Source organism: Tiliqua scincoides, chromosome 5 (assembly GCF_035046505.1).
Source record: "Tiliqua scincoides isolate rTilSci1 chromosome 5, rTilSci1.hap2, whole genome shotgun sequence".
Taxonomy (NCBI): domain Eukaryota; kingdom Metazoa; phylum Chordata; class Lepidosauria; order Squamata; family Scincidae; genus Tiliqua; species Tiliqua scincoides.
The window spans coordinates 11,657,371-11,682,251 of record NC_089825.1 but is presented as its reverse complement, the minus strand read 5'-3'; the positions used below and the strand labels follow the sequence as shown (position 1 = coordinate 11,682,251).

The following is a 24,881-nucleotide window of genomic DNA, read 5'->3' as shown; positions in this document are numbered from 1 at the left end:
GAACCAGCTGCCTTCACTTCTTTCTCAGGACACCTCATGGTCCCTTGCTTGTTGCCTGCATTTCCTCCTATTTATTTATATGCATGTCAGTTTCCAAAGAATGGGAGGACAATTCCCTGCCCCAAGGGGCTTACAGTCAAGATACTGACACAAGAGAGGTGACAGAGAAAGAAAAGGGGAAATGGAGGCAGTAAGCTACAGTCACCAGTTTTTTCACTGAAAGGAGTAGAAATTTGTGCTCTAGGAAGAGATAATCCTCCCCCCCCCCCCCCCCCGGTAAATGCATAGAAGTTGTATAAATCAAAATAGCTAGGCTGCCATGTTGTCATAGAAACATCAAACAGAAAAAGAAGATGAGCTGATTTTTGGACCATGTGCATTAATGCTAATAATGATCACCGTGTCTGTTTACAGGATATGACCTCCGGCAACATACTTCTATATCTGTGCTTTGAGGCAAATTAAAATAGAAGGATGTGGATACCACTGTCATTGTGTGCTGTGGGACATTGACAAGTGATAAATGAATAGCAGTCCTCCAGCCCCCTCCAAAACAACCCTGGCAGACCCCAATGCATAAATTTGGCATTCATTTTTTTTTTAGGGGAAAAAAGAGAAGCTCAGGAAAATGTCTTTCAAATTTGCTTGTCTTTGATGTTGCTATTTTGAAATCTTCTCTTTTGTGGATAGGGAAGAGCTGCGAAATAATGTACATTCATAAACACAGCCACACGCACTTCCCTGAGAGTTCTTTGATGCACTTGTGGCTGAAAGATGTACATAGGCTAAAGCACAATACTAAGTCTTGCCAATATCTTAGATATTTCAGGAAAGCCAGGAAACAGGGCAAAGTCTAAAGCCAAGCTCAGGAAAGACTGAACTGATGCACAAGGGAATGCAGTTGCTAACATAAGTCAGAACGGAGCAGGAGCCCAATCAATCAATCAATCAACCAACAGTATTTATATCCCGCTTTTCAACTAAAAGTTCACAAAGCGGTTTACAGATTAAAATCAAATAACTAAATGGCTCCCTGTCCCAAAAGGGCTCACAATCTAAAAAGATGCAAATGAATACCAGCAGACAGCCACCAGAACAGACACTGCAGGGGTGAGGTGGGCCAGTTACTCTCCCCCTGCTAAAAAAAAGGAGCACCCACTTGAAAAAGTGCCTCTTACCCAATTAGCAGGGGTAAGAGCCCAGCACAAAGACCCTGTGCTCCACTATCAGGGGTGGCCTGCGTGAATAAAAGGGATCAATTAAGTTAGCGTGCAATAACAAGGGGCTTCCAAGATAAACACCAATGGCAACTGATTGATCAGCAGGGAAGAAAGACAACATTGCAAAGGCGAGCCAAAAACAGGCTTCCCATCTGCCGTTGACAGAAATTGATCTGAGTAAATTAAACACTTGTTCTGCAGTGCTTAGAGTTATGGGGGGGGGGATATAATGTGTCACCGATGTCGGGAGCTGTTTTTATCAGTTTCAGAGGAGGCCACAGTTCACCAGTAGAGATGAAGGCTGCGGAGCTGATAGTTCATGAAGAAAGCTTGGAATGCAGAACACAGTCCTCTTCAGAATATATAGAAGTGGGGCAAAAATGACAACCAAGCATATGCAGCTGACCCACTTGATCTAGGATGGTCCCTTTTATTTACGCCTTGGGGATGCCGTATTCAAATGATGTTGGTGTGAATCTCTAGAGTTGTCACGCTTTAGAGCTCAAGGCCTCCCTCCAGTCTCTAGCAGTTGGAAAGCCAGTGCGATATAGTAGCTAAAGCAGTTATTCCCAAACTTACCTGGGTCACGATGCCCCTCCCCCCCGCAGCCTCTTCTTCCCTGCTCAGCCAGGTGCCACTATTTGGGATCTCGCAAAATCTTGCGAGTGGAACCCAAATATCATGAGATATTGCAAGTTCCAAGATAGTGGCGACCAGGAGAACAGGTAGGAAGGACCACTGGGGACATTCCACTGTGCCCGTGTGTGTGTTGCGGAACACTTTGGGAACACCTGGGCTAGAGTATCAGACTGGGAATGTAAGTTCAAATCCCCCCTAACCCATGAAGCTCACTGGATGACCCTGGACTAGTCACTCTCAACCTAAGCCTCCTCCCAGGGATGCCTGGAGAATAAAAAGGAGGGGTGGGGGAGAAAAAGTTCTGTGCTGCTTTGAGCTTCATGGGTTTAAAATGTACTGTACTGACAATCTCTTAGTCGGCAGCAGATGCATCCTCTCCAACATCAGTGGGTGCACATGAAAACAATGGCACCAAGCAGTTTGCATTCTCCTTTACTCATGGCTGGTTCTGAAGTATACTTTGTACTATTGATAATGCACTAGAAGAATTGTGCTTCCCTGGTACATCTTTAATCCATGGGCGCACATCCTCTTGCCTGTTAAATCCCTAGAGAACTGCTTGTCGCAGAGTAAATGAATGAAACACACAGCAGGTGGAGTAGATTTGTAACAGTAGTTAACAAAGGATTTGGGCAGTGATCTTTGGTATGGAAGAGGGGTGTGTGGGGATAGGTACCCCAACACTTGCCATTTGGTTACCCATTCATCCAGTTGAGAAAAGTCCTTCTGGAGCACTTCATAGCCTTGCACCAGCAGGTCCGAGGAGACCCACTGTGGAGTGGAAGGCTTACAGAGGGGTAAAGGGATTTAAATCTCCTTTCCCCTATGAAGCCTCCCAATCCCCCCCTCCAGCTACAGCATACTACTTTTTGGCATATCTATACCAGTGGGGGGGGGGATAAAGTCCAGGATTGCCTCCCCTCTGATTGGTTCTAAAACCAACTGTTCCAGGGTACTGTCATTTACTATATCTAGAAATTATCTTCGTTCTCCCATGTTCTGAATATGAATTTATCTAGTCTACATGGGGCCGTGTAAGGGCCTAATCCTATCCAACTTTCCAGCACCGGTGCAACCGTAATGCAGCCCCGAGCTAAGGAAACAAATGTTCCCGTACCTTGAGGAGGCATCTGTGTCTGCCTCCCCACCACAGGATGCAGCGCACGCCCCATTGGCACTGCTGCACTGGCACTGGAAAATTGGATAGGATTTGGCCCTAAGTCAGTAACACTAGCTCTTGTGGTGCCTCCCTGATTTATTTCTCCAAGTCAAGATCACCCTCATCATTTTGATCCAGAAGATGATACCACGTCCCTAATATTAAATTGTTATTGGGGCCTGATATTTATACCCACAATCATTCTATCATTCACAGCCCAATCCTAACTAACTTTCTCAAGCCGATGCAGCTGTGTCAACAGTGTGTGCATTGAATCCTGCAGTTGGGGGGGGGAGCAGTCATGGAGGTCACCTCAAGGTAAGAAAATGTTTGTACCTCAAGGCTGCATTGTGGCTGCATCAGCACTGGAAAGTTGCTCAGAATTGGACTGACACTTTACTCACCTGTTTGCTTCCTGCTTACCTGGATGCTTTGTTACCAAGATGCTTAGTTGCTGGGGCCAATTTGTACTCAGAGAGCTGGAACCATCCCAAACAGAGTGACCAGATACAATGGAGGACAGAGTGCCTATACCTTTAACCATTGCATAGAAGAGGGAATTTTGGCAGGTGCAGCTCAACATGGAAGGGTTTAAGAAGCTGCTCCTGCCAATATTCCCTCTTCTATACAATGGTTAAAGGTATAGGCACTCTGTCACCCTGATCCCAAACTACCTCCATTTCCCTAGCTAGCTCCCTCCAGTTCTTTCTTGTGGTGATTAGGAGAGCCTTTGTTTAAAGGAAAATGATGTTCATTTAATGAAGGGTTGCTGCTAATTTAATGGAATTTAGGAATGATGATTTTTGCAGAGCAGACTATGGGTGCAGACCCAAGAAGGGATAGGAATAGAGTAGTGGCACTCAATACTGGTTTACCCCCAACAGGGATCTCTACCAGCAGCCTGGTAGATTTATAAGCCGTGATCTCTTTCTTTGGAACCTCCATTCTGTTTTTTAAACTGAACTTTTACACTGAACTTAAATGTTTACATGAGCAGTATGTAGCTGCAAAAGTGGAATCGATAGGATAGAGATCTACAGCACCTGTATCACAGAGGTTACTGCAGTGGGAAAATAGCTGATGAAGGCTGGATGTAATGAGCTGGAACATCCTGAAAGTAATTCCTAGCAGCACTAAAGACAGTCATATAACTTCACCTGACATGGGTAATCCTCGGTAGACTAAGGAAGTATAATTTTTTTTTTCCTGGAAGAGAGTTTTGTGGTCTGTGGAGAGTTGGCGTGAGATATGGGGAATATCTTTGTGCTGAGAAATAGCTCATAACTCACCAGAGGTGGAACTTATACGAAGTCACAAAGGTCATTCTGAGTCTATCACAGGAAGAAATACTCACCCCACAGTATATTACTCATTTATCTGTATAGGTATAACTTGATCCTCAGCATCTTTCCTCGAATTTCAGTAGAATTCAGTTCCAAGTGACCAGGCTTGCAGATTTTGTTAGACGCCCAAAATGTCTTGCAATAAATGCGGCCAGTTTTAAAAATCAAAATTATTTCTTTTCATTTGCTGCCTGTTAAATGTTTAGATCACTGTTTCTCAAACTGTGGGTTAGGACCCACTAGGTGGGTCATGAGCCAATTTCAAGTGGGTCCCCATTCATTTCAGTATTTTTTTTTAATGTATCAGACTTGTTGCTACCATAGTATGTGCTGCATTTGGGGAAATGCTACAGATTTGTACTTTTAACAGGTACTATGTATTTGCTTTTTAACAATGATAGTAAATGGGACTTACTCCTGCGTAAGTGTGGGTAAGATTGCAGCCTAGGATTGTTAAAATTTTCCTGCTTGATGATGTCACTTCCGGCCATGGCATCAATTTGGGTAGGTGCTGACAGATTCTCATTCTAAAAAGTGGGTCCTGGTGCTAAAAGTTTGAAAACTACTGCTTAGAGCAGGGGTGTCCAAAGTTTTTGGCAGGAGGGCCGCATGAGCTCTCTGACACTGTGTCAGGGGCAGGGGAGAAATTTGAATAAATTTACATAAGTTTACATAAATGAATATATTAAAGATTAACTTATATGAATGAATGAATGTCTTGCAATAGCTCAAGGCCTATAAAAGGCCTTGCACAAAACAAGGCTGGCCTTTCCTTTGCTGCCGCTACTGCATCACAGATGTGAAACAAGAAGCAATGGAGGGAGCCCTCATCCCACAGCTCACACAAGAGGTCAAACAGTCACCCTCATGCTGAAAGCAGTTGTGTCGGGCCAGTGTGGGCTCCAACAAATCTCTGGAGGGCCAGAGGCTCATTGGAGACTGGGGGCTCCCTGAGGGCCACATTGAGAGGCCTCGAGGGCCGCAAGTGGCCCCAGGGCCAGGGTTTGGGCACCCCTGGTTTAGAGTAAGCATTAACACTGTATGTTTGAGGGTAACTGCGTTCATTTTCACAAGAACACATGAGATTCATATACTCTTCTCACTGGAGTTGTCAGAGGTTCAGCCTAGGGCAGTGGTTCTCAAACGTTTTACTGCCGTAGTCCACTTTATCGGCCTTGGCAGTGGCATCACACTCCAGAATCTCTTGCAGCTTCCAGTTCTCACTCCAGCATGCAATGCCACAAAGCATTCTGGGTTGCAACATGGCCACAAAGTGGGTCATGCACCAGGACAACCTGGCAGCTGCAAGGTATCCTGCAATGCCTTCTAGCTTCCAGGTAGCGCTGGCCCCATGACACAACAAAAATTTGTTTGAGAACTTCTGACCTGGGGCATTCTGTGTGCAAATATCTGCTCAGCCACTGAGCTGTGGCTCGTCCTAATCAAGTTATGCCCCAGATAATCACACTGAAGAACGGGGAGAGAACAGGAAGACAGGGAAGGGAATTGCAAGTGTAACAAGAGATTAATTTGACTTGAGCAGGCCAAATGTTAAACAGCAGACCATAATCTGGGCCTTTTCGGGTGGGGGCTCCTCCTCCTCCTGAGCTCTCCTGTTTCTCTCTGAGCGCAAACAGATGAGCCTCCTTCTTAGCCCAGCTGAATTTTAAATGCTTGCCAGAAGGCTTGGCAGCAGCCCTGCCCTTTCCACCTTTTCCCACCTAGGCAATGAAGCTGCACCTCTCCTGTGTCTCTGTCTAGTGGCTATAATCCCTGCCTGGCTTTGTTAGGGTAGTGTTGGCATGCTGAGAGATATGGTGCATTTTGACAACGCTGCCCTGTTGGATTTCCTGGAGGAGGGTGGGTGTGGGCTCTGTGACTCTGGGCTGGGTCCCAGACAGTGAGCAAAAGCCACTTCATACACGTGTTTTGCTGCAGTGGGGGCTGAAAGCTTCAGGGAAAAGGTGGGTTTCAAAGAGCGATGTGAAGGGGTCAAATTACTAGTCCAGTATTTTCAACCAGTGTGTCATGGCACATTAGTGTGTCATGAAAGAGACACAGGTGTGCCGCGGGAGTTTGGAGCACAGTGCTGAAAATCACTGATAAACTCTTCCGCGGGCTCCGCTGGAGAAGCAAAAAGGACTGACAATGTGTTACTACAGACAATTGGCCTAGAAACAGAGCTGCAGAACCCAGAAGACTCTCCTGGAAGTCAGAAGTGACATCACAAGAGGTGAAGACCATAGAGCTCAATTGAGAAGAAGAACCTTGAATATCATTGGACCAGTCAGTCATAGAAGCTCACTGGATTGCCCTTAGCAAGTTAACATAGCCCAAAATTCCCACAGAACTGTTTTGAAGATGTGGGATGTCCAACATGAGCTCCTGGGAACAGCAATACAGGCGTGCCCCAGTATCCGTGGGGGTTCTGTCCCGAAACCCAACTCCCCCATGATTAGCTGAAACCATGAATACCGGGGAGACCCCCACCCACCAGAGGCAAGGATAGCTCAGTTCCCCTCACCTCCAGAGGGTCTTCTGAGCCTCACAGAGGCTACGCACATCCGCCTGTGTCCTCTATGGGTCTCAGAATAGACGAAAACCCTAAACCCTAGGTCTTTTTCATAAACCCAGAAGTGATGTTTTTTATGCCTTTAAAAGACATTATAAGGGCCAGGGAAGCTGCAGAAGGTGCAAGGGCGCAGGGCTGCAAGGGCAAGGGGACCCCTGCATCCACGGAGAAGTGATCTGTGGATACGGAGTCCACTGATACAGGGGCCCCTGAATAAGAATGTATTAAAAGTAAATACAAAAACAGGAGAGGAAAAACACTCTTTTGAGACAGAGGTGGAATACGAAAGTTCTAATCGCAAATCACCTGTAATTTCCACTTCTTTTAATGTTCATATCCGTTCCAAATCGCACTGTAATCTTGACAGGAAAATATGAACACTGTGACACAAACCACCGCTGATCTCAATGCGCTCGGTACCATGTTGGGACCGCCAAAACGCACATTTTGATACTCTTCCTCTGAACTGTATTTCACTTCAGCTGTGGTTTATTGTGCTACTTTGAACAGGAGAATGGAGCATTCTATCATATTTCCCAGCCAACCCTCTTGTGTCTGATTCTTTTCCCCCTTTAAAGAATTGTTTTTATCATCTGTCTTTTACTTTGTATCGCGGCATTATCTTCCTCTGTAAGAGGGAGAAAATGAATGGACTTAAAGCCCAGAAGAGACTGACAGCAAATCATCGCTTAGATGCTCCCTTCAGGATGTCAGTGATACCCTAGATGGAGTAGTGACTAAATAACTCATTGTGAGAAACTCTCTTTTCTGCAGACAGTTATTAAATTGGAAGCATTACAGGGAGGGAATGCAAGGCTCATATTTGCCTCAGCGGTCATTTTTCTTTGGCTATGGATGTATGCCTTCCTTCTGGCTCACATAAGGAGCATCAATAGTGTGGGAAGCAGGCCAGGCCCTGACAGGTCCACTGGGAGTAGTCCTGGATGAGAGCGTGAGAACGACTGGGTCTTCTCCACCTTCATTTGTCATACCAGCATATAAAGGGAAAATTGGCTCAATGAGAGGGAACAGACATGGCTGTCCCTCGGAGCTACTGGCTTTCAGAATAGTCTTCATACGTCTTAGCAGAATCTCGGCACCCACACCAAGAGGTCAAGGAATTGAATGACCCCCCATCAATGGCGTAGCTAATGATCGTGCAGCCCGAATCTAAGCTCAAAATGTTGCCCCAGAAGTGATGGTTGGCAGCCTTCAGTCTCGAAAGACTATGGTATAAGCCTACAGCACCCAGTATTCCCAGGTGGTCTCCCATCCAAGTACTAACCAGGCCCAACCCTGCTTAGCTTCCAAGATCAGACGAGATCAGGCATGTGCAGGGTAACAGTTGCTGCCCACAACCAGAAGTGACATCATGCCCGGGCTTTTTAAAAAGTGAAAATTGGGAGGAACGCACCTCCTTCCCCCAACAGTTCACCACGCACTTGTTCCGTTGCCTCTCCCCAGTCAGTGGCATAGCTAAGGCATCTATCTGCTACCTGGGGTCAAAAAAGATTTGTAGCCTCCCTCAGACAAAATCAAATTTAATTAAGTAAATAAATACAAAGTGTGCCCCTGATTGGTTCGAGACACTGTGCTGGGATGAAGAGGGATGGTTATTCTCCCCCTGCTAAACTTTTTTAGTGCCTTTTTACCCAGTTAGCAGGGGTAACTATATTATGATACATGGAAATGAGAGCTGACTCATATTAACACCATGTTGGTTTCATGCTGTATCATGATAACATGTCATTGATACATGTCAATAACATAATGACATGTCATTGGCTCTCAGAACAATCAATCTTATAGGTCGGTTGAGAGTTAAGAAAATCCACTTTTTGTTCCATAAGGCAGTCTGCATTATGGAATTGCATACTGCATTAAATTACCTTTCCAATGATATATACCACGGTGGTATTATTCATACATACAAAGATTTTCACAATTTTGGTCACTAGTGTCAAGCTCTGCTTGTTGCCCCCCTAAAGCTTGATGCCCTGTGCAACTGCTACCCCCTGCACCCCCTTAGCTATGCCACTCCCTCCCCTAGGTCCAAGTCTTCACCCAACCCTACTGTTCTGACATTACCTCACACTCCAACCAGGTAGTGTGGGATCTGTCGGATGTTTAGCAAACAGGAACTGCTGTGGAATTTACACAGACAAATTCCTATGTAGCAATAGACAAATTGCCATCCAGTGAATTCAGAATTAGCCTTTGCAAACTCAATTCCCCCCTTCTTAAGTCGCCCCCAAATTGGAAAGTAGCTCATTTTTTTCCATACCCAATTCCAAAAACTAGGGGCCGCCACATTCCCAATAAGACATGCATTGAAATCCAAATCCCAGCCTCAGTCCCCAGTGAGCCCAGCCATCCACCCACCCACCCCTCTGGCACAGTGTGCCACCTCCCAAGCACAGGAAGCTTAGGGACCCAGTTTTTTTCCAGTGCATATGACATCCATACCAAGAAGTCTTACATGTCCTCAGTATCTGGCCCTAGTGATGCTTCCATTGCAGCACTTAAGACGACACCAGGGATGGAGGCATAAATATTCCAGTTATAATGCTTTGAAGAAGAGCTTTGGAGAGGAAATGACTCTAGTGGTTCCCAAACTTTTTTACACCTGGACCCACTTTTTAAAATGGCAATCTATCCTCAACCCACTAGACAAAAAAAAAGATACAAAAATATTTTTATTAATTGATAATAATAAATAATTAATAATAACAGGGGTCCTGTGCTCCCAAAGCTACTAGTGACCTCATGTGTATTATGTGTGTGAAGACATTTGCAAGATTCTCCCTAGGAATGGTGTCCTAACTCCCTAAGGACTGTTTTCCCAAACCTATACAGGCATGCCCAGTTACTCAGAAGGTTGAACTGGAGAGCATGTACAGTTAGGGACTTCCAGACCAGAGAAAAAGGCTGAAACTGGGATCACATGTGATTGCATGCCAATTACTAGATAAAATCAGAAAATGTTACATTTTAATTCGGGGGCATGAAGATGATCTCATACCACAAGTTAGCATTCCAGCTAACCATTTTCTTCTGCAAACCAGGCAAGGGTGCTTGCAAAGTTCTTTTTTATGTTTCAAAAAAATTTTTGCAACCCACCAAAATTGACTTGTGACCCACTGGTGGGTCCTGACCTACAGTTTGGGAAACACTGCACTTGATTGATCGATTAAAGAGCTAATTGTTTCCTCACTGTTTTCCCACTGAAAATTTGACTCCCACCTCTCTGCAAAGTTACTGCTTGCCCCTAAAGTGGCTTTTTGTTGCAAATAGACATCTGAATATTATTGTAGAGAATTTCACAACAGGGAGCAAAATTGACAATATATTATGAAGAATGTGTGCTTTCATGAAACACTCCGCACCACCTGGCTGTAAAAATATTTATGGTGGAGGATTTTCATTTTTGAGATAGAAAATGCAAATCATTATATTTTTGCCTTTTGAATGAAGCTGAAAATTAAAGGCTCTAAAGTAAAGTTCATATATACACAGTAAAATCTTTGGCATTAATTGCTCCTGAACATTTCTGTGTACTCAAAAATCCTGACATAAAAGTTTTAATTTCTATGCAAAGTAGATAGAATGATTGAGTTATAATTAAAATGGTAATTATACCCTTAATGCTCCGTATTTGACTTTTCAGGGGGGAAAAAATGTTATGCTCTGAGAAAAGCTATTTAAAGATCAGAGCAAAAAAAAAAAAGAAAGAAAGTTTGAAAACTGATGTATTTGAGACAGTCTAAATCTTTCCAAATCCAGTTATTGATTCTCGCATGGCTTCCTGTGTTATCTGAAATTATTTCTCCATTTATTTTTGTCAATGGCATCAATTTTCAAAAGCTGAGGTGAGAAAACCTTCAATGAATGTAGTATTCCAAAGATGATATGAATAGGGTTGCCAACTTTTTTTTTTTTTAACAGTCCCTGTCCCTCTGCAGAGATAAGCAATGGGAAAAGTTTCACCTGCTTAAGTTTTGTGACGCTGCTTTGAAAGGCACAGCAGCAGGGCTAGAAAAAGCTGGCAACCCAATTAGTTAGCAGGCAAGGGTGGCTATCCTATACACACTTACCTGGGTGTAAGTCCCACTGACCAGTAAAATGACTTACTTCTGAGTAGACATGCCTAGGATGTGCTGTTGGAATACCATCTTCTGCATGCTTTCCTGAGTGTGAGTGCCATGGAAAACAGTGTGGCTTCATTCTGGTTTAGAATGTCAGGAAATTATCTGACCTGTGTGCCTTCTGTATCTTTTTGTTTGATGCAAAGCAGGAGAAAGATAACTTGTCTGTTCCTCGTGCCCACTCCTCACCCTTCCTCCACCTGTTTACCCCCCCCTTTCCGCCTGTTGTGTAGCACACCTGGTATTTCTTTTTTTTTTTTTTTACAATTTCCTGGCTAGAGACCAACAACAATCATTTCAGAATTAAAAGAGGGTATGTAGCGGCTTCTTTGCCAAGAGGCTGCATTCTTTTGACTGTCACATCTGGGTGGAACAACATAATACCTGGGTGAAAGCATGGTCCTAATAATGGGTTTGTGAAGACAGTGGGCAGGTTCAGGGGACTGCTATATCAAATTACTTATCCAGGAGATTTCTCTCCCACCCTTTCTTAAAGAGACTTACAGATATAACTTCAAAATAAAATGATTATTGATGGGCTGGTGCAGTGTTTCTCGAACTGTTGGTTGGAACCCACTCGGCAGGACCCGGCTTGATTTCTAGTGGGTCTCGCACTGCAGAATCTCCAATGAAAACATGGGTGATGGAAATACTAGATAACTAATTGCCTCATGCCCCAAGCCTATTCCAAAATCAAATACAGGTGGGGCCTCAGTATCCACAGTGGATCCATTCTCGGACCTCTTGCTCATACCAAAAATCACAGATAATCAAATTTGCAGTTTTTGGCCCCTTCCTCTCTCCAAAGGGGATCGGAGCTGCGCTGCAGTCCGCTCCAGAGGGCTTTCTGAAGCCCACAGAGGCAGTGCGCATCCGCCTGCTGCCTCTGCGGGGTTCAGAATGACCCGGAGGGGTGAAAAACCTATATTTCAATTTCATCCAACATGACTTGGGCTGCAGTCCTATACACCAGGAGTCCAAGAATTGCTTGTAAGTGCTGGCGGGGGTGGGGACTGGGAGGGTAAACCAGAAGTGAGCTCCAACCTGCAGATCAGAGCAATAAGATGCTTGGGGAGACCCACAGAGGGGGCTGCGGGCCTCCTGAACCCTCTCTGAGGCTTGCGCACACACCCCCAGTAGGGAGAGAAGTCTCTGGGTGCCTGCAGCTCTGCAATCGCTGCGGTGCCACTAGGGTACAGATTCCTGGGCCACTCCCCTTAAGGGGAAATGGCCTTTTTTTAGGTTCTATGGTGAGTCGCGACCCACAACTTTGAGCATCAGAGCTATATACAGTTGCCTGAGTGTAAGCTCCATTGAACACAATGGGACTCACTTCTTAGGCATGCACTGGATGATCATGATAGGTTGGTTTCGCTGATTATAGCCATCCTGATTGGAATAGAGAGGAGAGGAAGGAACACTTAAGAGTGAAAGAACGGGGCGGGGGCGCAGGGCAGGAAAGGTGCCTTCACCTCATTCCTTACTTTTTCTGCCTGGGCTGCCATCCCATCTGGGGGGAAAAATAGGAGGAGAACCATGTCCACTTCTCAGAGGGCTGGGTGGGATAAAAACTCAAATAATTCATTTCAACACACTTGGGGTAAAAATTGCCTGTTTCCTGCCACTGATTGCAATTCTGATATTTTGGAACAACAAGAGCTCCGGATCCACCTTCGTTCGCTTGGAAAGCACCCGCCTTGCATGCGTCAGAAGTGGCGTTGCCTCCGATTTCTCATTGACTGCTCTGAGGCTTAGAAAAAAAAATAAAAACAAAGAACACCTAAAGCCATACATCAAATGTCAGATGTGGCAGCCTGGTGAAACCATATCAATACAGCATGATATATGGCTTGCTGGAAGGCTTTTGAAACATTGGCCATGCCAGAAATGACAGCCGCTATGCTTTGCACTCACTCAGCCATGGTATGTGCCCAGAGCTCCAGTAAATGAATGCAGGCACCTCGATTATAGATGCAGCAAAATCACACAAGTGTGTGTGGCTTCGTTCCTAGCAAACTAGCATGGAAAATAAGAATGGTCCACTGAAAGACTGATTTTCCAGGCCAATGTGTTTTGCACTGAGTTTGCTGTGCTTCAGGAAAGTGGAAGGTAGGCATATGTAGCACAGAGTCCTTTCCAAGCTATAGTATCCCTTTGCACATACTATATGCTCCTGCTGCTAGATTTCATTGCTAACAAAATGCCCAGCCGCATGACAGGTGGGCTTTATGCAAATGACTGTATACTGAAGGCAGGTTGACCAGATATCAGAACTTCAAAATAGGACAAGGCACTGTTTTGCCACAGCTCCTCCCCACTGGGCCTCGGGCCTGCTTAAGGCTGGTTAGTTTCCCTTTTGTTAATTCAAAAGTTAATTCACTTTTGTAAGCACACGTCAGAGTCAGGTCCCAGTCCAGTAAATGCAGATTGCCAAATCACAGTCCAAAGTCAATATGCTGGGTAACAGTCCAAGGTCAAATTCCGGTCAAGTCAGGTCAGGTCTCCTCTGTGTCAGGGTAGCTCTATCTCCTTCTGAAGCTGCCTTTTATCCTTGGCTGTCTCATAATCCAAAATGCAGCTCAGCTGTGAGCTACCTTGTTAAGTCCAAAATAGGCTCAGGTAAGCCATCTCTTCAGTCCATGTCCATTCAAAGTCCCATCAAGGTCAAATGAAGCTCAGGTGTCCAACCAGATCTCCATTGGCCTTGATTGATTGCAGCTGTGGAGCCAGCCCTGCCCTTCTCAGAGCTGTCAACCAGCTGTCAAAACACGGAATCGCTGTCAACACCACATCATCCACCTGATGATCTTCTGATCTTCTGCCCAAAATGTAGGGCATCCAAGAAAAATGTAGGACTTGACAAAATAAAAGCTAAAAACACTCGTATATTGATTTCATGTGGTTCATTTAAATACTATATTACTTATTATTACATTTAAAACTATATTACATATGATTTATAACATATAATTTATTTATTCGTTACAAGAAGGCTATGCGCTGCCTGCAGAGGCCCACCCACAGGGAAGACATTTAAGTTCTTTACCAGGCTAAAAAAGAGGACATGTCCTAGAAAAGGAGGGCATCTGATTACCCTGATTGAAGATCCTTCTGGAAAGCAAATCTACAGATAGATGCATCTTGCCTCCCTTCAGAGGAATTTCTGGAGGGCAGGAGAGGTTGGACTAATTTGATCTCCACTGGAGCATTGTCCCCTCAAAACATTTTCCCCCATATGGTAGTTACTGGAGGGCAGGAGAGGTTGGACTAATTTGATCTCCACTGGAGCATTGTCCCCACAAAACATTTCCCCTCATATGGTAGTTACTCTGGTATGTTGAAGAATGTAATGGGGTACCCTCAAAGATCCATCAGAATGGGACTACGTTTCCCCCAGGACTGTGTCCCATGTAGCAAAGTGAGCTGGTAGAATGAACAGTAGCACTTTTTAAAAGTGGTAGAATGGATTGTATCAGCATGTTTAATGCTCCCCTCCATTTCGGGAAAAAAAAAAACCCTTGGCAATGTTTCCTCTAACTTTTGAGGAGAGTATGTACAGTGACTATGCAGGGGTGGCTTTGGTGCACTCAGCAATGATGTCATCATCACTGAGCTCCAGAACACTGAGAAGGAAGATGCCTGCAAGCATCTGTGGGGCTCAGAAGACCTTCTGGAGGCAAGGGAAGCACAGCTCCCCTCACCTCTGGGGGGTGTGGGAGAGTGTGGGGTGCCCTCCCGCCTCTGTGGTTAAGTGAAACCGGGGATACAGGATCTGCGGATACAGGGCTTCTCCTGTAAAGTGCATTTTTTTTGGTGTAAGCAATGAGGTACCAGGGTAGTAGTAAATACCCTGAGGTAAATAGGTAGTAGTACTAATCCTTAATCAATAGATCAGTGATTTTCAACCTTTTTCATCTCAAGGCACATTGACAAGGCACTAAAACTATCAAGGCAAACCATCGGTTTCTGGACAATTGACAAAGCACACTGTACTGCCAGTGGGGGGGGGGGGCTCACAAGCCCCAATAGTCCTACTAATAAATAACTTTCCCCCAAACTGAAAATTGATGCAATAGATGAAGAAGATGCCATCAAAAGAAAATGGAAAAGTTGTTAGAATAAATAAGACTCCATTTTTGAGTGCCCTCCCTTGTTTGCCTCTCTTACAACCTCTTCCAAAGATTGAGGGAGAAACTACAACTCATTTCAGTTAATCTTATAACTAATTAATGGCATTAATTACTTCTGATCCCCAGCCACACCTTTGCTGCAGAGCCTTCGTGGCAATGACTGGTGAGGCCTAATCTGATCTGCTCATGGGGGGGGGGGGAGAGACGACCCAAAATACTTGAAGCAAGGATATGTAGATTCAGGGGAAACATACATACTGAACAAAACATATTAAAATACATTTTGTATTTTACTATGTAAACAAAACGTACTAAAAACAGCATACAAAAGTCCCAAACCCTGAACTCTAAAAAACCTGCCTAAAGCCTAAATTGTGGCTTATTGATTTAATATGGCTTTTTTATTAACGGATCAGGAATTCATATATGATTTGATGTAGAACGTGCAGATATATGATTACAAAGTCACAGAGGAGCAGATTTCACAAACCATTCATCCTTCCTTCATCTTTTATTTCACGAGGAATTCAGTGGGGGTGAAGTGACTTTAAAATATAATATATGTAGGGTTCTGGATTAGACTGAAAGCGCATCAGGCCCAGCATTTCGTTCCTCCCTTTGGCCAATCAGATCCGCCTCTGGAAAGTCCTCAAGCAAGGCACAAAAGCATAACTCTCTCAGCAAATACCTGCTGCTCTCCAGTAACCAGTATTCAGTGACACATGCAGCCTCTGATCACAAAGGGTCCGCTTAACCCTTGTGAAGCAAAGTCATTTAGGCCTGCTCTCTATGAATTAAGCTAAGCATTCCAGTAAACCAATAACAAATCTAGAGCAGCAGTTTTCAACCGCTGTGCCACAGCACACTGGTGTGCCCCAGACCTGTCTCAGATGTGCCTCGGGGCCAGAGGAGGCAGGCAGCGGGGAAGAAGCGGCTGCTTTGACCCTCACAAGGCAGCCAGTGGAAAAAGGAGCAGCCACGGCTGCTTTGCATCTCCTGCTGCTGAGCGAGAGGAAGGCTGCAACCCGATCCTTGTTTACCTGGGAGTAAGCCCCGTTGACTATTATGGAGCGTACTTCTGAGCAGACACACCTAGGATTGGGTATCAAGTACAGGCAGAGATGATCTGAGTGAGAGCAAGGAAGGCAGGAGCAGGCAAGCAGGTAGGAAGCAACTCTGCTGAGGCCACCAGCCCAAGAACTGGCTGGCTGAAAGCTCCCCAAAGCGACCCTCCCTGCCTTGTCCTTTGCCTTTTAGGGCCACAACCTCTCCACACTTACCTGGGAGTAAGCCCCATTGACTACAGTGGGGCTTACTTCTGAGTAGACACACCTAGAATCAGGCTTTTGGTCGCACTCTTTTCCTAAATACAGGAGCAGGCAATTGGCACTTCTCCCCACCCCACTCCCTCCCACAGGCACATCCCCCCCCATCTCATAATTGCAGTTAGCACCTCTCTTACTGTCCCTCCTTCACTCCTCTGGAAGTGAACCTCTTTCCAAGGTCCAGAGTCACTTTCCTCCCATTCTCCCCCCCCCCCACCCACTCCAGCTGAATCCTGCACTTCTTTCAATCATGTGTCTTCTTTGCCCCTCACCCCACTATGTGTTCAGCCTGGCCTCTCTTTGCCTGCACTTTCTGGCATTACACTTTTGTATTGTATTGGCAACCTTCAGTCTCGAAAGACTATGGTATCGCGCTCTGAAAGGTGGTTCTGGCACAGCGTCTAGTGTGGCTGAAAAGGCCAATTTGGGAGTGACAATCCCTTCCACACTGGGAGCAAGTGCAGTCTGTCCCTGGTCTGTCTCCCTGGCTATGAGCCTTCCTTCTTTGCCTCTTAGCCTCAGACTGTTGGCCAAGTGTCTCTTCAAACTGGGAAAGGCCATGCTGCACAGCCTTCCTCCTGGCGGGCCGCTCAGAGGCCAGGGTTTCCCACTTGTTGAGGTCCATCCCTAAGGCCTTCAGATCCCTCTTGCAGATGTCCTTGTATCGCAGCTGTGGTCTACCTGTAGGGCGCTTTCCTTGCACAAGTTCTCCATAGAGGAGATCCTTTGGGATCCGGCCATCATCCATTCTCACAACATGACCGAGCCAACGCAGGCGTCTCTGTTTCAGCAGTGAATACATGCTAGGGATTCCAGCACGTTCCAGGACTGTGTTGTTTGGAACTTTGTCCTGCCAGGTGATGCCGAGGATGCGTCGGAGGCAGCGCATGTGGAAAGCGCTCAGTTTCCTCTCCTGTTGTGAGCGAAGAGTCCATGACTCGCTGCAGTACAGAAGTGTACTCAGAATGCAAGCTCTGTAGACCTGGATCTTGGTATGTTCCGTCAGCTTCTTGTTGGACCAGACTCTCTTTGTGAGTCTCTCTCTTTGTGAGTCATTACACTAAGAACAGCATTTTTCCTCCTTTCCAGAATCACATATACTCCAAACTTCATGCTCTCCAAACTTCTTGTGAGTTTTTGGCTGCAATCCTAACCACACTTTCCTGAGAGTAAGCCCCATTAAACAAAATAGGACTCACTTCTGAGTGGACCTGGTTAGGATTGTGCCCTTTGTCATGTAATGATTTAATTGTATTAAATGTATTAATTATATTAAAAATTAATTGTAACATAGTAATTTAATGTAAGTAAAAAACTGGTAGTGTGCCTTGACAATTTTAGTGCCTTGTCAGTGTGCCATGAGCTGAAAAAGGTTGAAAATGGCTGGTCTAGAGAGCCAGGATGGTGTTATGGTTTGGGAGTTAAGACTCGGGAAATCCAGGTTCAAATCACGCCTCAGCTATGAAGCTTTCTAGATGACCTTGGGCCAGTCACTGTCCCTCAGCCTGACCTACCTCACAGGGTTGTTCTGAGGACAAAAGGAGCAAAGGAACCACGTACACCACCCTGAGCTCCTTGGCAGAAGGGTGGAATAAAGGCAAAATTAAGAAAATAGATAGATTTGAACTGGACTTGGAAAGAACTGGCCTTCCAAGAAAGAGGTTAAGATCCAAATGTAGCTGGGAGATACCTGGAACATAAGCTCCAGGACACTTGAGAAAGGGGGTGAAAAAGGAGTGACACTGTGAACTTGTTTTAACAGTTGAGGAAAATGACCATGAGTTGTGCTTAGTATGCGATATGGCTTATTGATTAATAAGATGTCATCTGTTCACCATTCCATTATTTCAAAATTAATCATATATTTTTTAAAAACAAACTCTGCCACTTGTATATCTCTGCAATACAATTGCTACTGAATCCCCCTTGGGAGTGGCAGCTGGAGGGATACTCCCCCCACACACACACACTCCAAAGGGAATAAAGTGCCCAAATCTAAGCTCTGTAGGAGGGTTACCAACTTTAAATTTACCCCTGCTTCTGCCTCTCTAGCAGCAACCAGATGTACCAAAATTAAACTGCCAAAGATTTTCCTACTATGGCAATAAAGTGATCAGGAAAACATCACCTGATCATTCAATACCCATGTTAGAGAACAGGAATTGAGAGGCCATGGTTTCTCTGAGGCCACCCTGTGAGTTCATGGCTATGATGAAATAGGAACCAAATTGCCTGCTTAGTGCTCATTCTTTTAATACTATTGTATGATAGTAGCTCGCACGACAACCTTCAGGTCCATCCCTGTCTTATGGTTCCATCATAAGAGGCAAGAGAGAACACAAGTTGGAACATAGGGAAAGGAGGGCTTGGGGCACTGTCGTCAGCCAAAATATTTTACCCCTCAACCTTTGACCCTCTCTGAGGTTCAGTTCTCCCCATGCACTGAATCCTTCTCTTTCACTCCTTATCCATTCTGTCTTACCTTCTTGCTGCCTCTTCCCAGGCACACAGCAGCATTTAAAATGCTGTTGTTGGAAGCAAGATGCCAGAAAGGGAGATGACCCTGGAAAAGGCAGCTTCGAAGATCAGATCTGCCCAACAAGTAACTCACCAAGCCAAAGAGAGGCCACACAAATGTAACCCACCAGTGGCTTGACCACTATCCTGCTTTTGCAGTCCCAGGCAGGCAGCCAGCAAAACAAACCCCAAGTGGATAACTGTGCTTAACCAGTTCAGCTTGGTGGGTTGGTGGGTGACAGGTTATGTAGGCCTTTTGCAGATGATGCAAACTCGGCATCTCTTCCAGAGCCAGCACCTGGAGGGAAAATGCCCCATCTGTTCAAAATGTAAGCCACTACACTTTGGGAGAGAAGAAATGGGGAGAAATTATCTGTAGGGCACACGTTAAAAGAATGCATTTTTGACAGATCCTGTTCCCAGGATGCCAACAAAAACCACAAAGCAAAAGTGAAACACCAGACCATGTTTCCTTTACATGCAGTTTTATTAACGAGCAAGATAAAAGAGCACAACTGAGTTTATTAAAACCACCCAAACTGTATTAAGATCACTGTGGACCCTAGTTGAGTCTCAGAAACACAACGCAAATTTAAAGCTGTTGATTAGCACTAAAAGGCACTAAGAGGCTAATTGAGAAGCCCATTAGAAGGTAATTAGTCAACACAGAGGCACATGGGAAGTGCATTCTGATAGCTTGCAGTTGCAGAAAAAGAGGACTCAGATTGGACCTGCTTTGCTCTTACAATAACAGCTTGCCATGTTCATATATGGGGGCCAACAATTTGGCAAATATATTTGTTTGTATTTAACTTCATATGTTGCTTTTCCCCTCTGGAACAGCCCTCAGGGCAGCTGATGACAGCAGCAACTACAAAAAGTATCCTAAAACAATAATGCAATGAATCAATCATAACAGCATCAAACACAATGAGAAACTGCACAATCAAAACCAACTAGCAGCAGTGCTGATAAAACACAAGACGTTCAAGGCATGTAAGAGGCCCAAGGGTCATAACAGCCTTGGCAGAAGAGATGAGTTTTCACTAATCACAGAAAATAACAACAGATTGGAGCTGATGAATCTCCCTGGGGAGGGAGTTCCAGAATACTGAAGCCACAGCTGAACACACTCTGTTCTTGGTTGACAGCAACCTTGGTCCTAAAGGTACCTGCGACAATAGTGCTTACTGAGGGGTTTTGGGTGCAGGCTGTTAAGATTTTAATGGCAAAGTACTCTGCTCACCTGCCAAGGTGTTCTATGAAGCATTCTAAATCCCAATCACCTCTGATCAGGGAATGTTGAGGAGATTTTCTTGCCCCTGCAGTAAAACTTTCTGGATAAGATTCTGCAGGAGCAATGGTGGCAGAGAGAGAAATACCTTTTCACCACAGCACACTAGGTCTTCAGGACAATAACTCAGAAGTCATGGAGATGAATAATAATAATAATAACTCGGTATTTATGGTCCGAGTTTCTGGTCATCAGATTACTCCTCTGACTTTGTTCCAGGCGGTTTACCTAGGCAGGCATTTCTAAATCCCTCGAGGGGATTTTTACAATCATAGTGGTTCTCTCTTTCAAGAACCAACAACATTTCAGAATGGATCTTCCTGGTTTGGTCCCACTTCTGGCCTCCAGTTCTCCCATGCAGGCTGGCAAGCAGCTCCATCTCTCACATGGAGGGCAGCCAAGACACTTCTTGCTCACACCAAGAGCAGGTGGAATCACTCAGCTGGGCTTGTCAGCTGCTTCAAGGTCTCGCCATTCTCAGCCATTCAGGGAGCTGCCGGTGTCCTCGAACTGGCAACCTTCTGATGTTATCTTCAGGCTACCCTCTAGACCAGACCTCCTGCCCATGAAAAGGGACACCATTCAATAAATGCAAAACACCTTTTCTGTAGAGCAGGTGCCTCATTCTACAGATATCAGCCTTCCTCTATGCAGCGATTTTCAGCTCATGTGCTGCGGCACACTGGTGTGCCGTGAAAGGTCCAGAGGTGTGCCACAGGAGTTTGCAGCATAGCAGTTGAAAACTGCTGTAAAACTTTTCCGGATTCTGAGGCTCTGTTTCAAGGGCAACTGTCCGTAGTAACGATTTGTCCCTATGACAGAGCCAGCGGAGGAAGGGGGGCAGACCGTTCATTACTACAGGCAGTTATCCTAGAAACAGAGCTGCAGAACTTGGAAGAATCTCCCAAAAGCTGGAAGTGACATCACGAGTGGCAAAGACCATAGAATAGACCATAGAGGTCAGTGTGCCATAAGAAGAAAAACATTGAAGACGGCTGGTGTAGGCAAGCATTCCAAAAGCCATTCCCCACTTGAAGAGGCACTGTCTGCTCTCCCACCTCATTCTGCTGTGTTGACCCGTCCTAACTCCAGACTTGATCTTGATTGTGCACCTTAACACCAAAGTAGGTCTGCACACATGCACACAGCCTCCTGCTTTTAAAAGCAGCCCACTGCCTGCCGAGGAAGAATCCAGCCTGGTCTTCACCTGCAAAATGTAGGCTTTTGATTAATTGCCTGACAAAGCTTCAACACAGCCTGTCACAATCTCACCAGACAGTGGGGAGCTGGTCAGCAGCAAGACATGAGGAGTTCAAGAAAGGGCTTTGCCCTGGGGCTTCATCAGTGGTCTGTCTTTTTGTTGTTTCTTTCTTTTTTCCCCCCTTTTTCCTTCCCTGAGACATTTCTCCAGAGCTGCTGCCAACACCGCAGTCTAGCGGTAATGTCAGGAGCGTGAGACTGTTAATACTCATTTTATCTATGCATTTCATTATGTGAGAGTGTTAAACTGTTAAAAGTGTGTTTTGTTTATTCACTTAATTATGTAAAATGAATAACGTACCCTATTATTATTGCAGCAGACGTCTGCCTAAGTTGTGACCCAGCCAGTCAAATGTAGCCCCACCAGTCATGTTTGCTAGCCTGGGGGGACCTTCCTCCCCCCCCCCTTTACATAGTTCTGGGCAGGAAGTAAAAACAGAAGTTTATCAAGACTATGGTAAGTCTAGGCCAGCCTTTCAGCCTTTTTCAGATCAGGCACACTGACAAGGCACTAAAGTTGTCAAGGCACACTACTAGTTTTTAATTACATTATTGTTACAATTGATTTAATTAATATAACTAAGGACACAATCCTAACCAGGTCTACTCAGAAGTAAGTTCCATTTTGTTCAATGGGGCTTACTCTCAGGAAAGTGTGGTTATTCCACACCAGGATTCACTGGGGTGGGGGGGGGGAGAGAGAGAGAATGGGAGGCAACTGACTCTGGACTTTGGAAGGTGGGGAAGAGGGAGGGCAGGGCAGAAAGAGAGGGGTTAACTGCAGTTATGAGGGGGCAATGTGTGTGCAGGGGGGAGGAGGTGGGGTGGAGGAAGAGAAAAGCATCACTTGCCTACTCATGTATTTGAGAAAGAGTGCAACCAAGCCTTGTATGCCTACTTGGAAGTAAGCCCCATTATAGTCAGTGTGTGCCAAAGCCCTGCCAGTGGAGGCAACACAGGCAGGTCACTTTGGGGCATTGCAGGCAAGGAAAAAGGCCTCTCTGAGATCCTTTTCCAGCCAGCTGCTTCTGGCTGTGGACCCACTTCCACCTTCTGGCTCGCCCTCACTCCCTCCACGTTCCCACCCCCTTTTTCTCCTGCCGCCAGGAGAGGCTCTAAGCGGCACTTCTCCCGCACACGCAGCTACCACTGCTGCCGCCGCTGCTGCTACCGCCACCTGACTCCTTGGCCCTGCGGCACACCTGAGGCAGCTTCATGGCACACCAGTGTGCCGTGGCAAAACAGTTGAAAACCGCTGGTCTAGGCGCTAGTGGCTAGAACCATTGGGCAGATTCATTTAATCAGGGTGACCTTATGTCCTCTTTTTCCAGGACATGTCCTCTTTTTAAGCTTTGTGTCCTGGGAAGGAACTTAAATGTCCTCCTTTTCCCTGTGAGCAGGCCCCTGCAGGCAGCACATAGCCTTCTTGTAATTAATAAAGTATATGTAATAAATTGTATGCAATATAGTTTTAAAGTGAAACATCCGTAATATAGTGTTTTAATTAACTACGTGGAATCAACTTAAGAGTGTTTTTAGCTTTTATTTTTTCTTGTCCTACATTTCATTGGGTGTCCTATGTTTCAGGGTGCCTTGTCCTCTTTTGTGGTTGTGGCATCTGGTCACCCTGCCCTTAATGGAGTCACCTGAAATATGTGAGGTCCCTAAAATATAGACAAATACAAAACTGGGCTGTGGTATTTTCTGTCAGGCTATAGGTGGTCACTGCCAATTTGGAATAAGAGCTGTGAGAGTGGGAAGTCAAAAGGTTGATGAAATGAATCTGATTTTACACAGCTGAACTCAAGATACCAAATGCCTCTTCTTTTGGAATGGTGAAGAGCTGTGGTCTTATAGGCTTTGTTTAAAAATAAAGTGACCATAGACATCATAATTGGTAGATATTGTCACTGAGGAAACTGCTATCTGAAACCAGACAAACTGACCAATAACTCAAACAAATCAGGTTAACTAATGAGTCAAAGAGAGGTTCTCCAAAAATTATCAAAGGTTTTGGAAATGTCAATACTGTTCCCAAACAGGAAGTGTTCTCATCATTTCTGCTCTGTGGATTAGTGTTCCTGTTACTGATGAGTTAGTACAGTCCCAGGAAGCCTGGGATGTAAACACCTGCAAAGGTGAAATAATTGGTGGAGCTGATGCATAGTTCATCCAGACGTTTGTAGCCCTTACCAGCATTCATCTGCCTGTTTCCAGTGAACATGTGACAGCTTTTCCAGTGCACACCCAGCTTAGCCTGCCCTTCCTCTGATGAGACACATGCATTAGCTCTGCCCTCCCCATGATCAGTGGTTGTCCACAGCAACCAGTGCAAACACACAGAGAGCTTTTCCCTGTGATTGCCACCCTGGAGGTCTTCTTATGTTCCTGTTATCATTAGGCAACACTGACTGGAGTTGGGGCACAATCCTATCCAACTTTCTAGCCCTGGTGCAGCTGCATTGCAGCCTGTAGGCAAGGGAACAAATGTTCCTTTGCAGCCCAATCCTATCCACACTTTCCTGGGAGTAAGCCCCGTTGAATCTAATGGGACTTACTTCTAAGTAGACATGCACAGGATTGGGCTGTTACCTTTTGGAGGTCTCCACAATTACCCTCCCACAACAGGATGCAGAGCAAACCCCATTGGCACGGCTACACCAGGGCTGGAAAATTGTATAGGATTTGACCCTTAGATATTAGAAATTAGGATATGCAGGCCAGGAAGAACTTTAAAGGTCAATGCCAATACCTCCGTTTGGGTTACCCTGGCATAGAATTTTCATTATTTTTTAAGCACTGAGTACATATAACCTGGGGCACTTCAAATAGGGCTAAATACATTAATAAAAATGGTGAACTTGCCTTGAGAACCCCATACGTGCAATAACTTTCCTTGCAGCCTATTTTTTTAAAAAACTGTTGAGAAGAGATGTTTGTTGGATAACAACATTGAGCTGTCACCTGTTGTCACCTCCATAGTAAAGTACTTTTTGCACTCTCCGTCAAACCAGTGGCCTGTCCTACCCTCCCGTTGATTGTCTGCAAAGAGCAAAGTTTGCTTTGGGTTTTCTCTCACCCTCTCTTCTCTCTCCCCTTTCTCTCCCCCCCCCCCCCCAAGCTGCCTTATGTTGTGCATTTAGTAGCCTTGGAAGACAAGACTCTGCTGACACTTAGAGAGGCATCAACGAGTAGAAGTCTGTTGTACAGGCTGCAAAGCCATCTGGACTTTGCTACTGAAAAGGTTGGACATGGTTTTAGGCAAGATTTTATCACG

At 45.3% G+C, this 24,881-nt stretch overlaps 1 protein-coding gene and 1 pseudogene across 2 annotated transcripts in view; one reads left to right on the top strand and one right to left on the bottom strand.

Moving 5' to 3' along the window:
* Window positions 1–24,881, top strand: part of ADARB2 (adenosine deaminase RNA specific B2 (inactive)) — a 132,271-nt gene that overhangs the window by 17,543 nt on the left and 89,847 nt on the right. The gene's annotated exons all lie outside the window — the stretch shown is intronic.
* Window positions 8,170–8,286, bottom strand: LOC136655185 (5S ribosomal RNA; annotated as a pseudogene).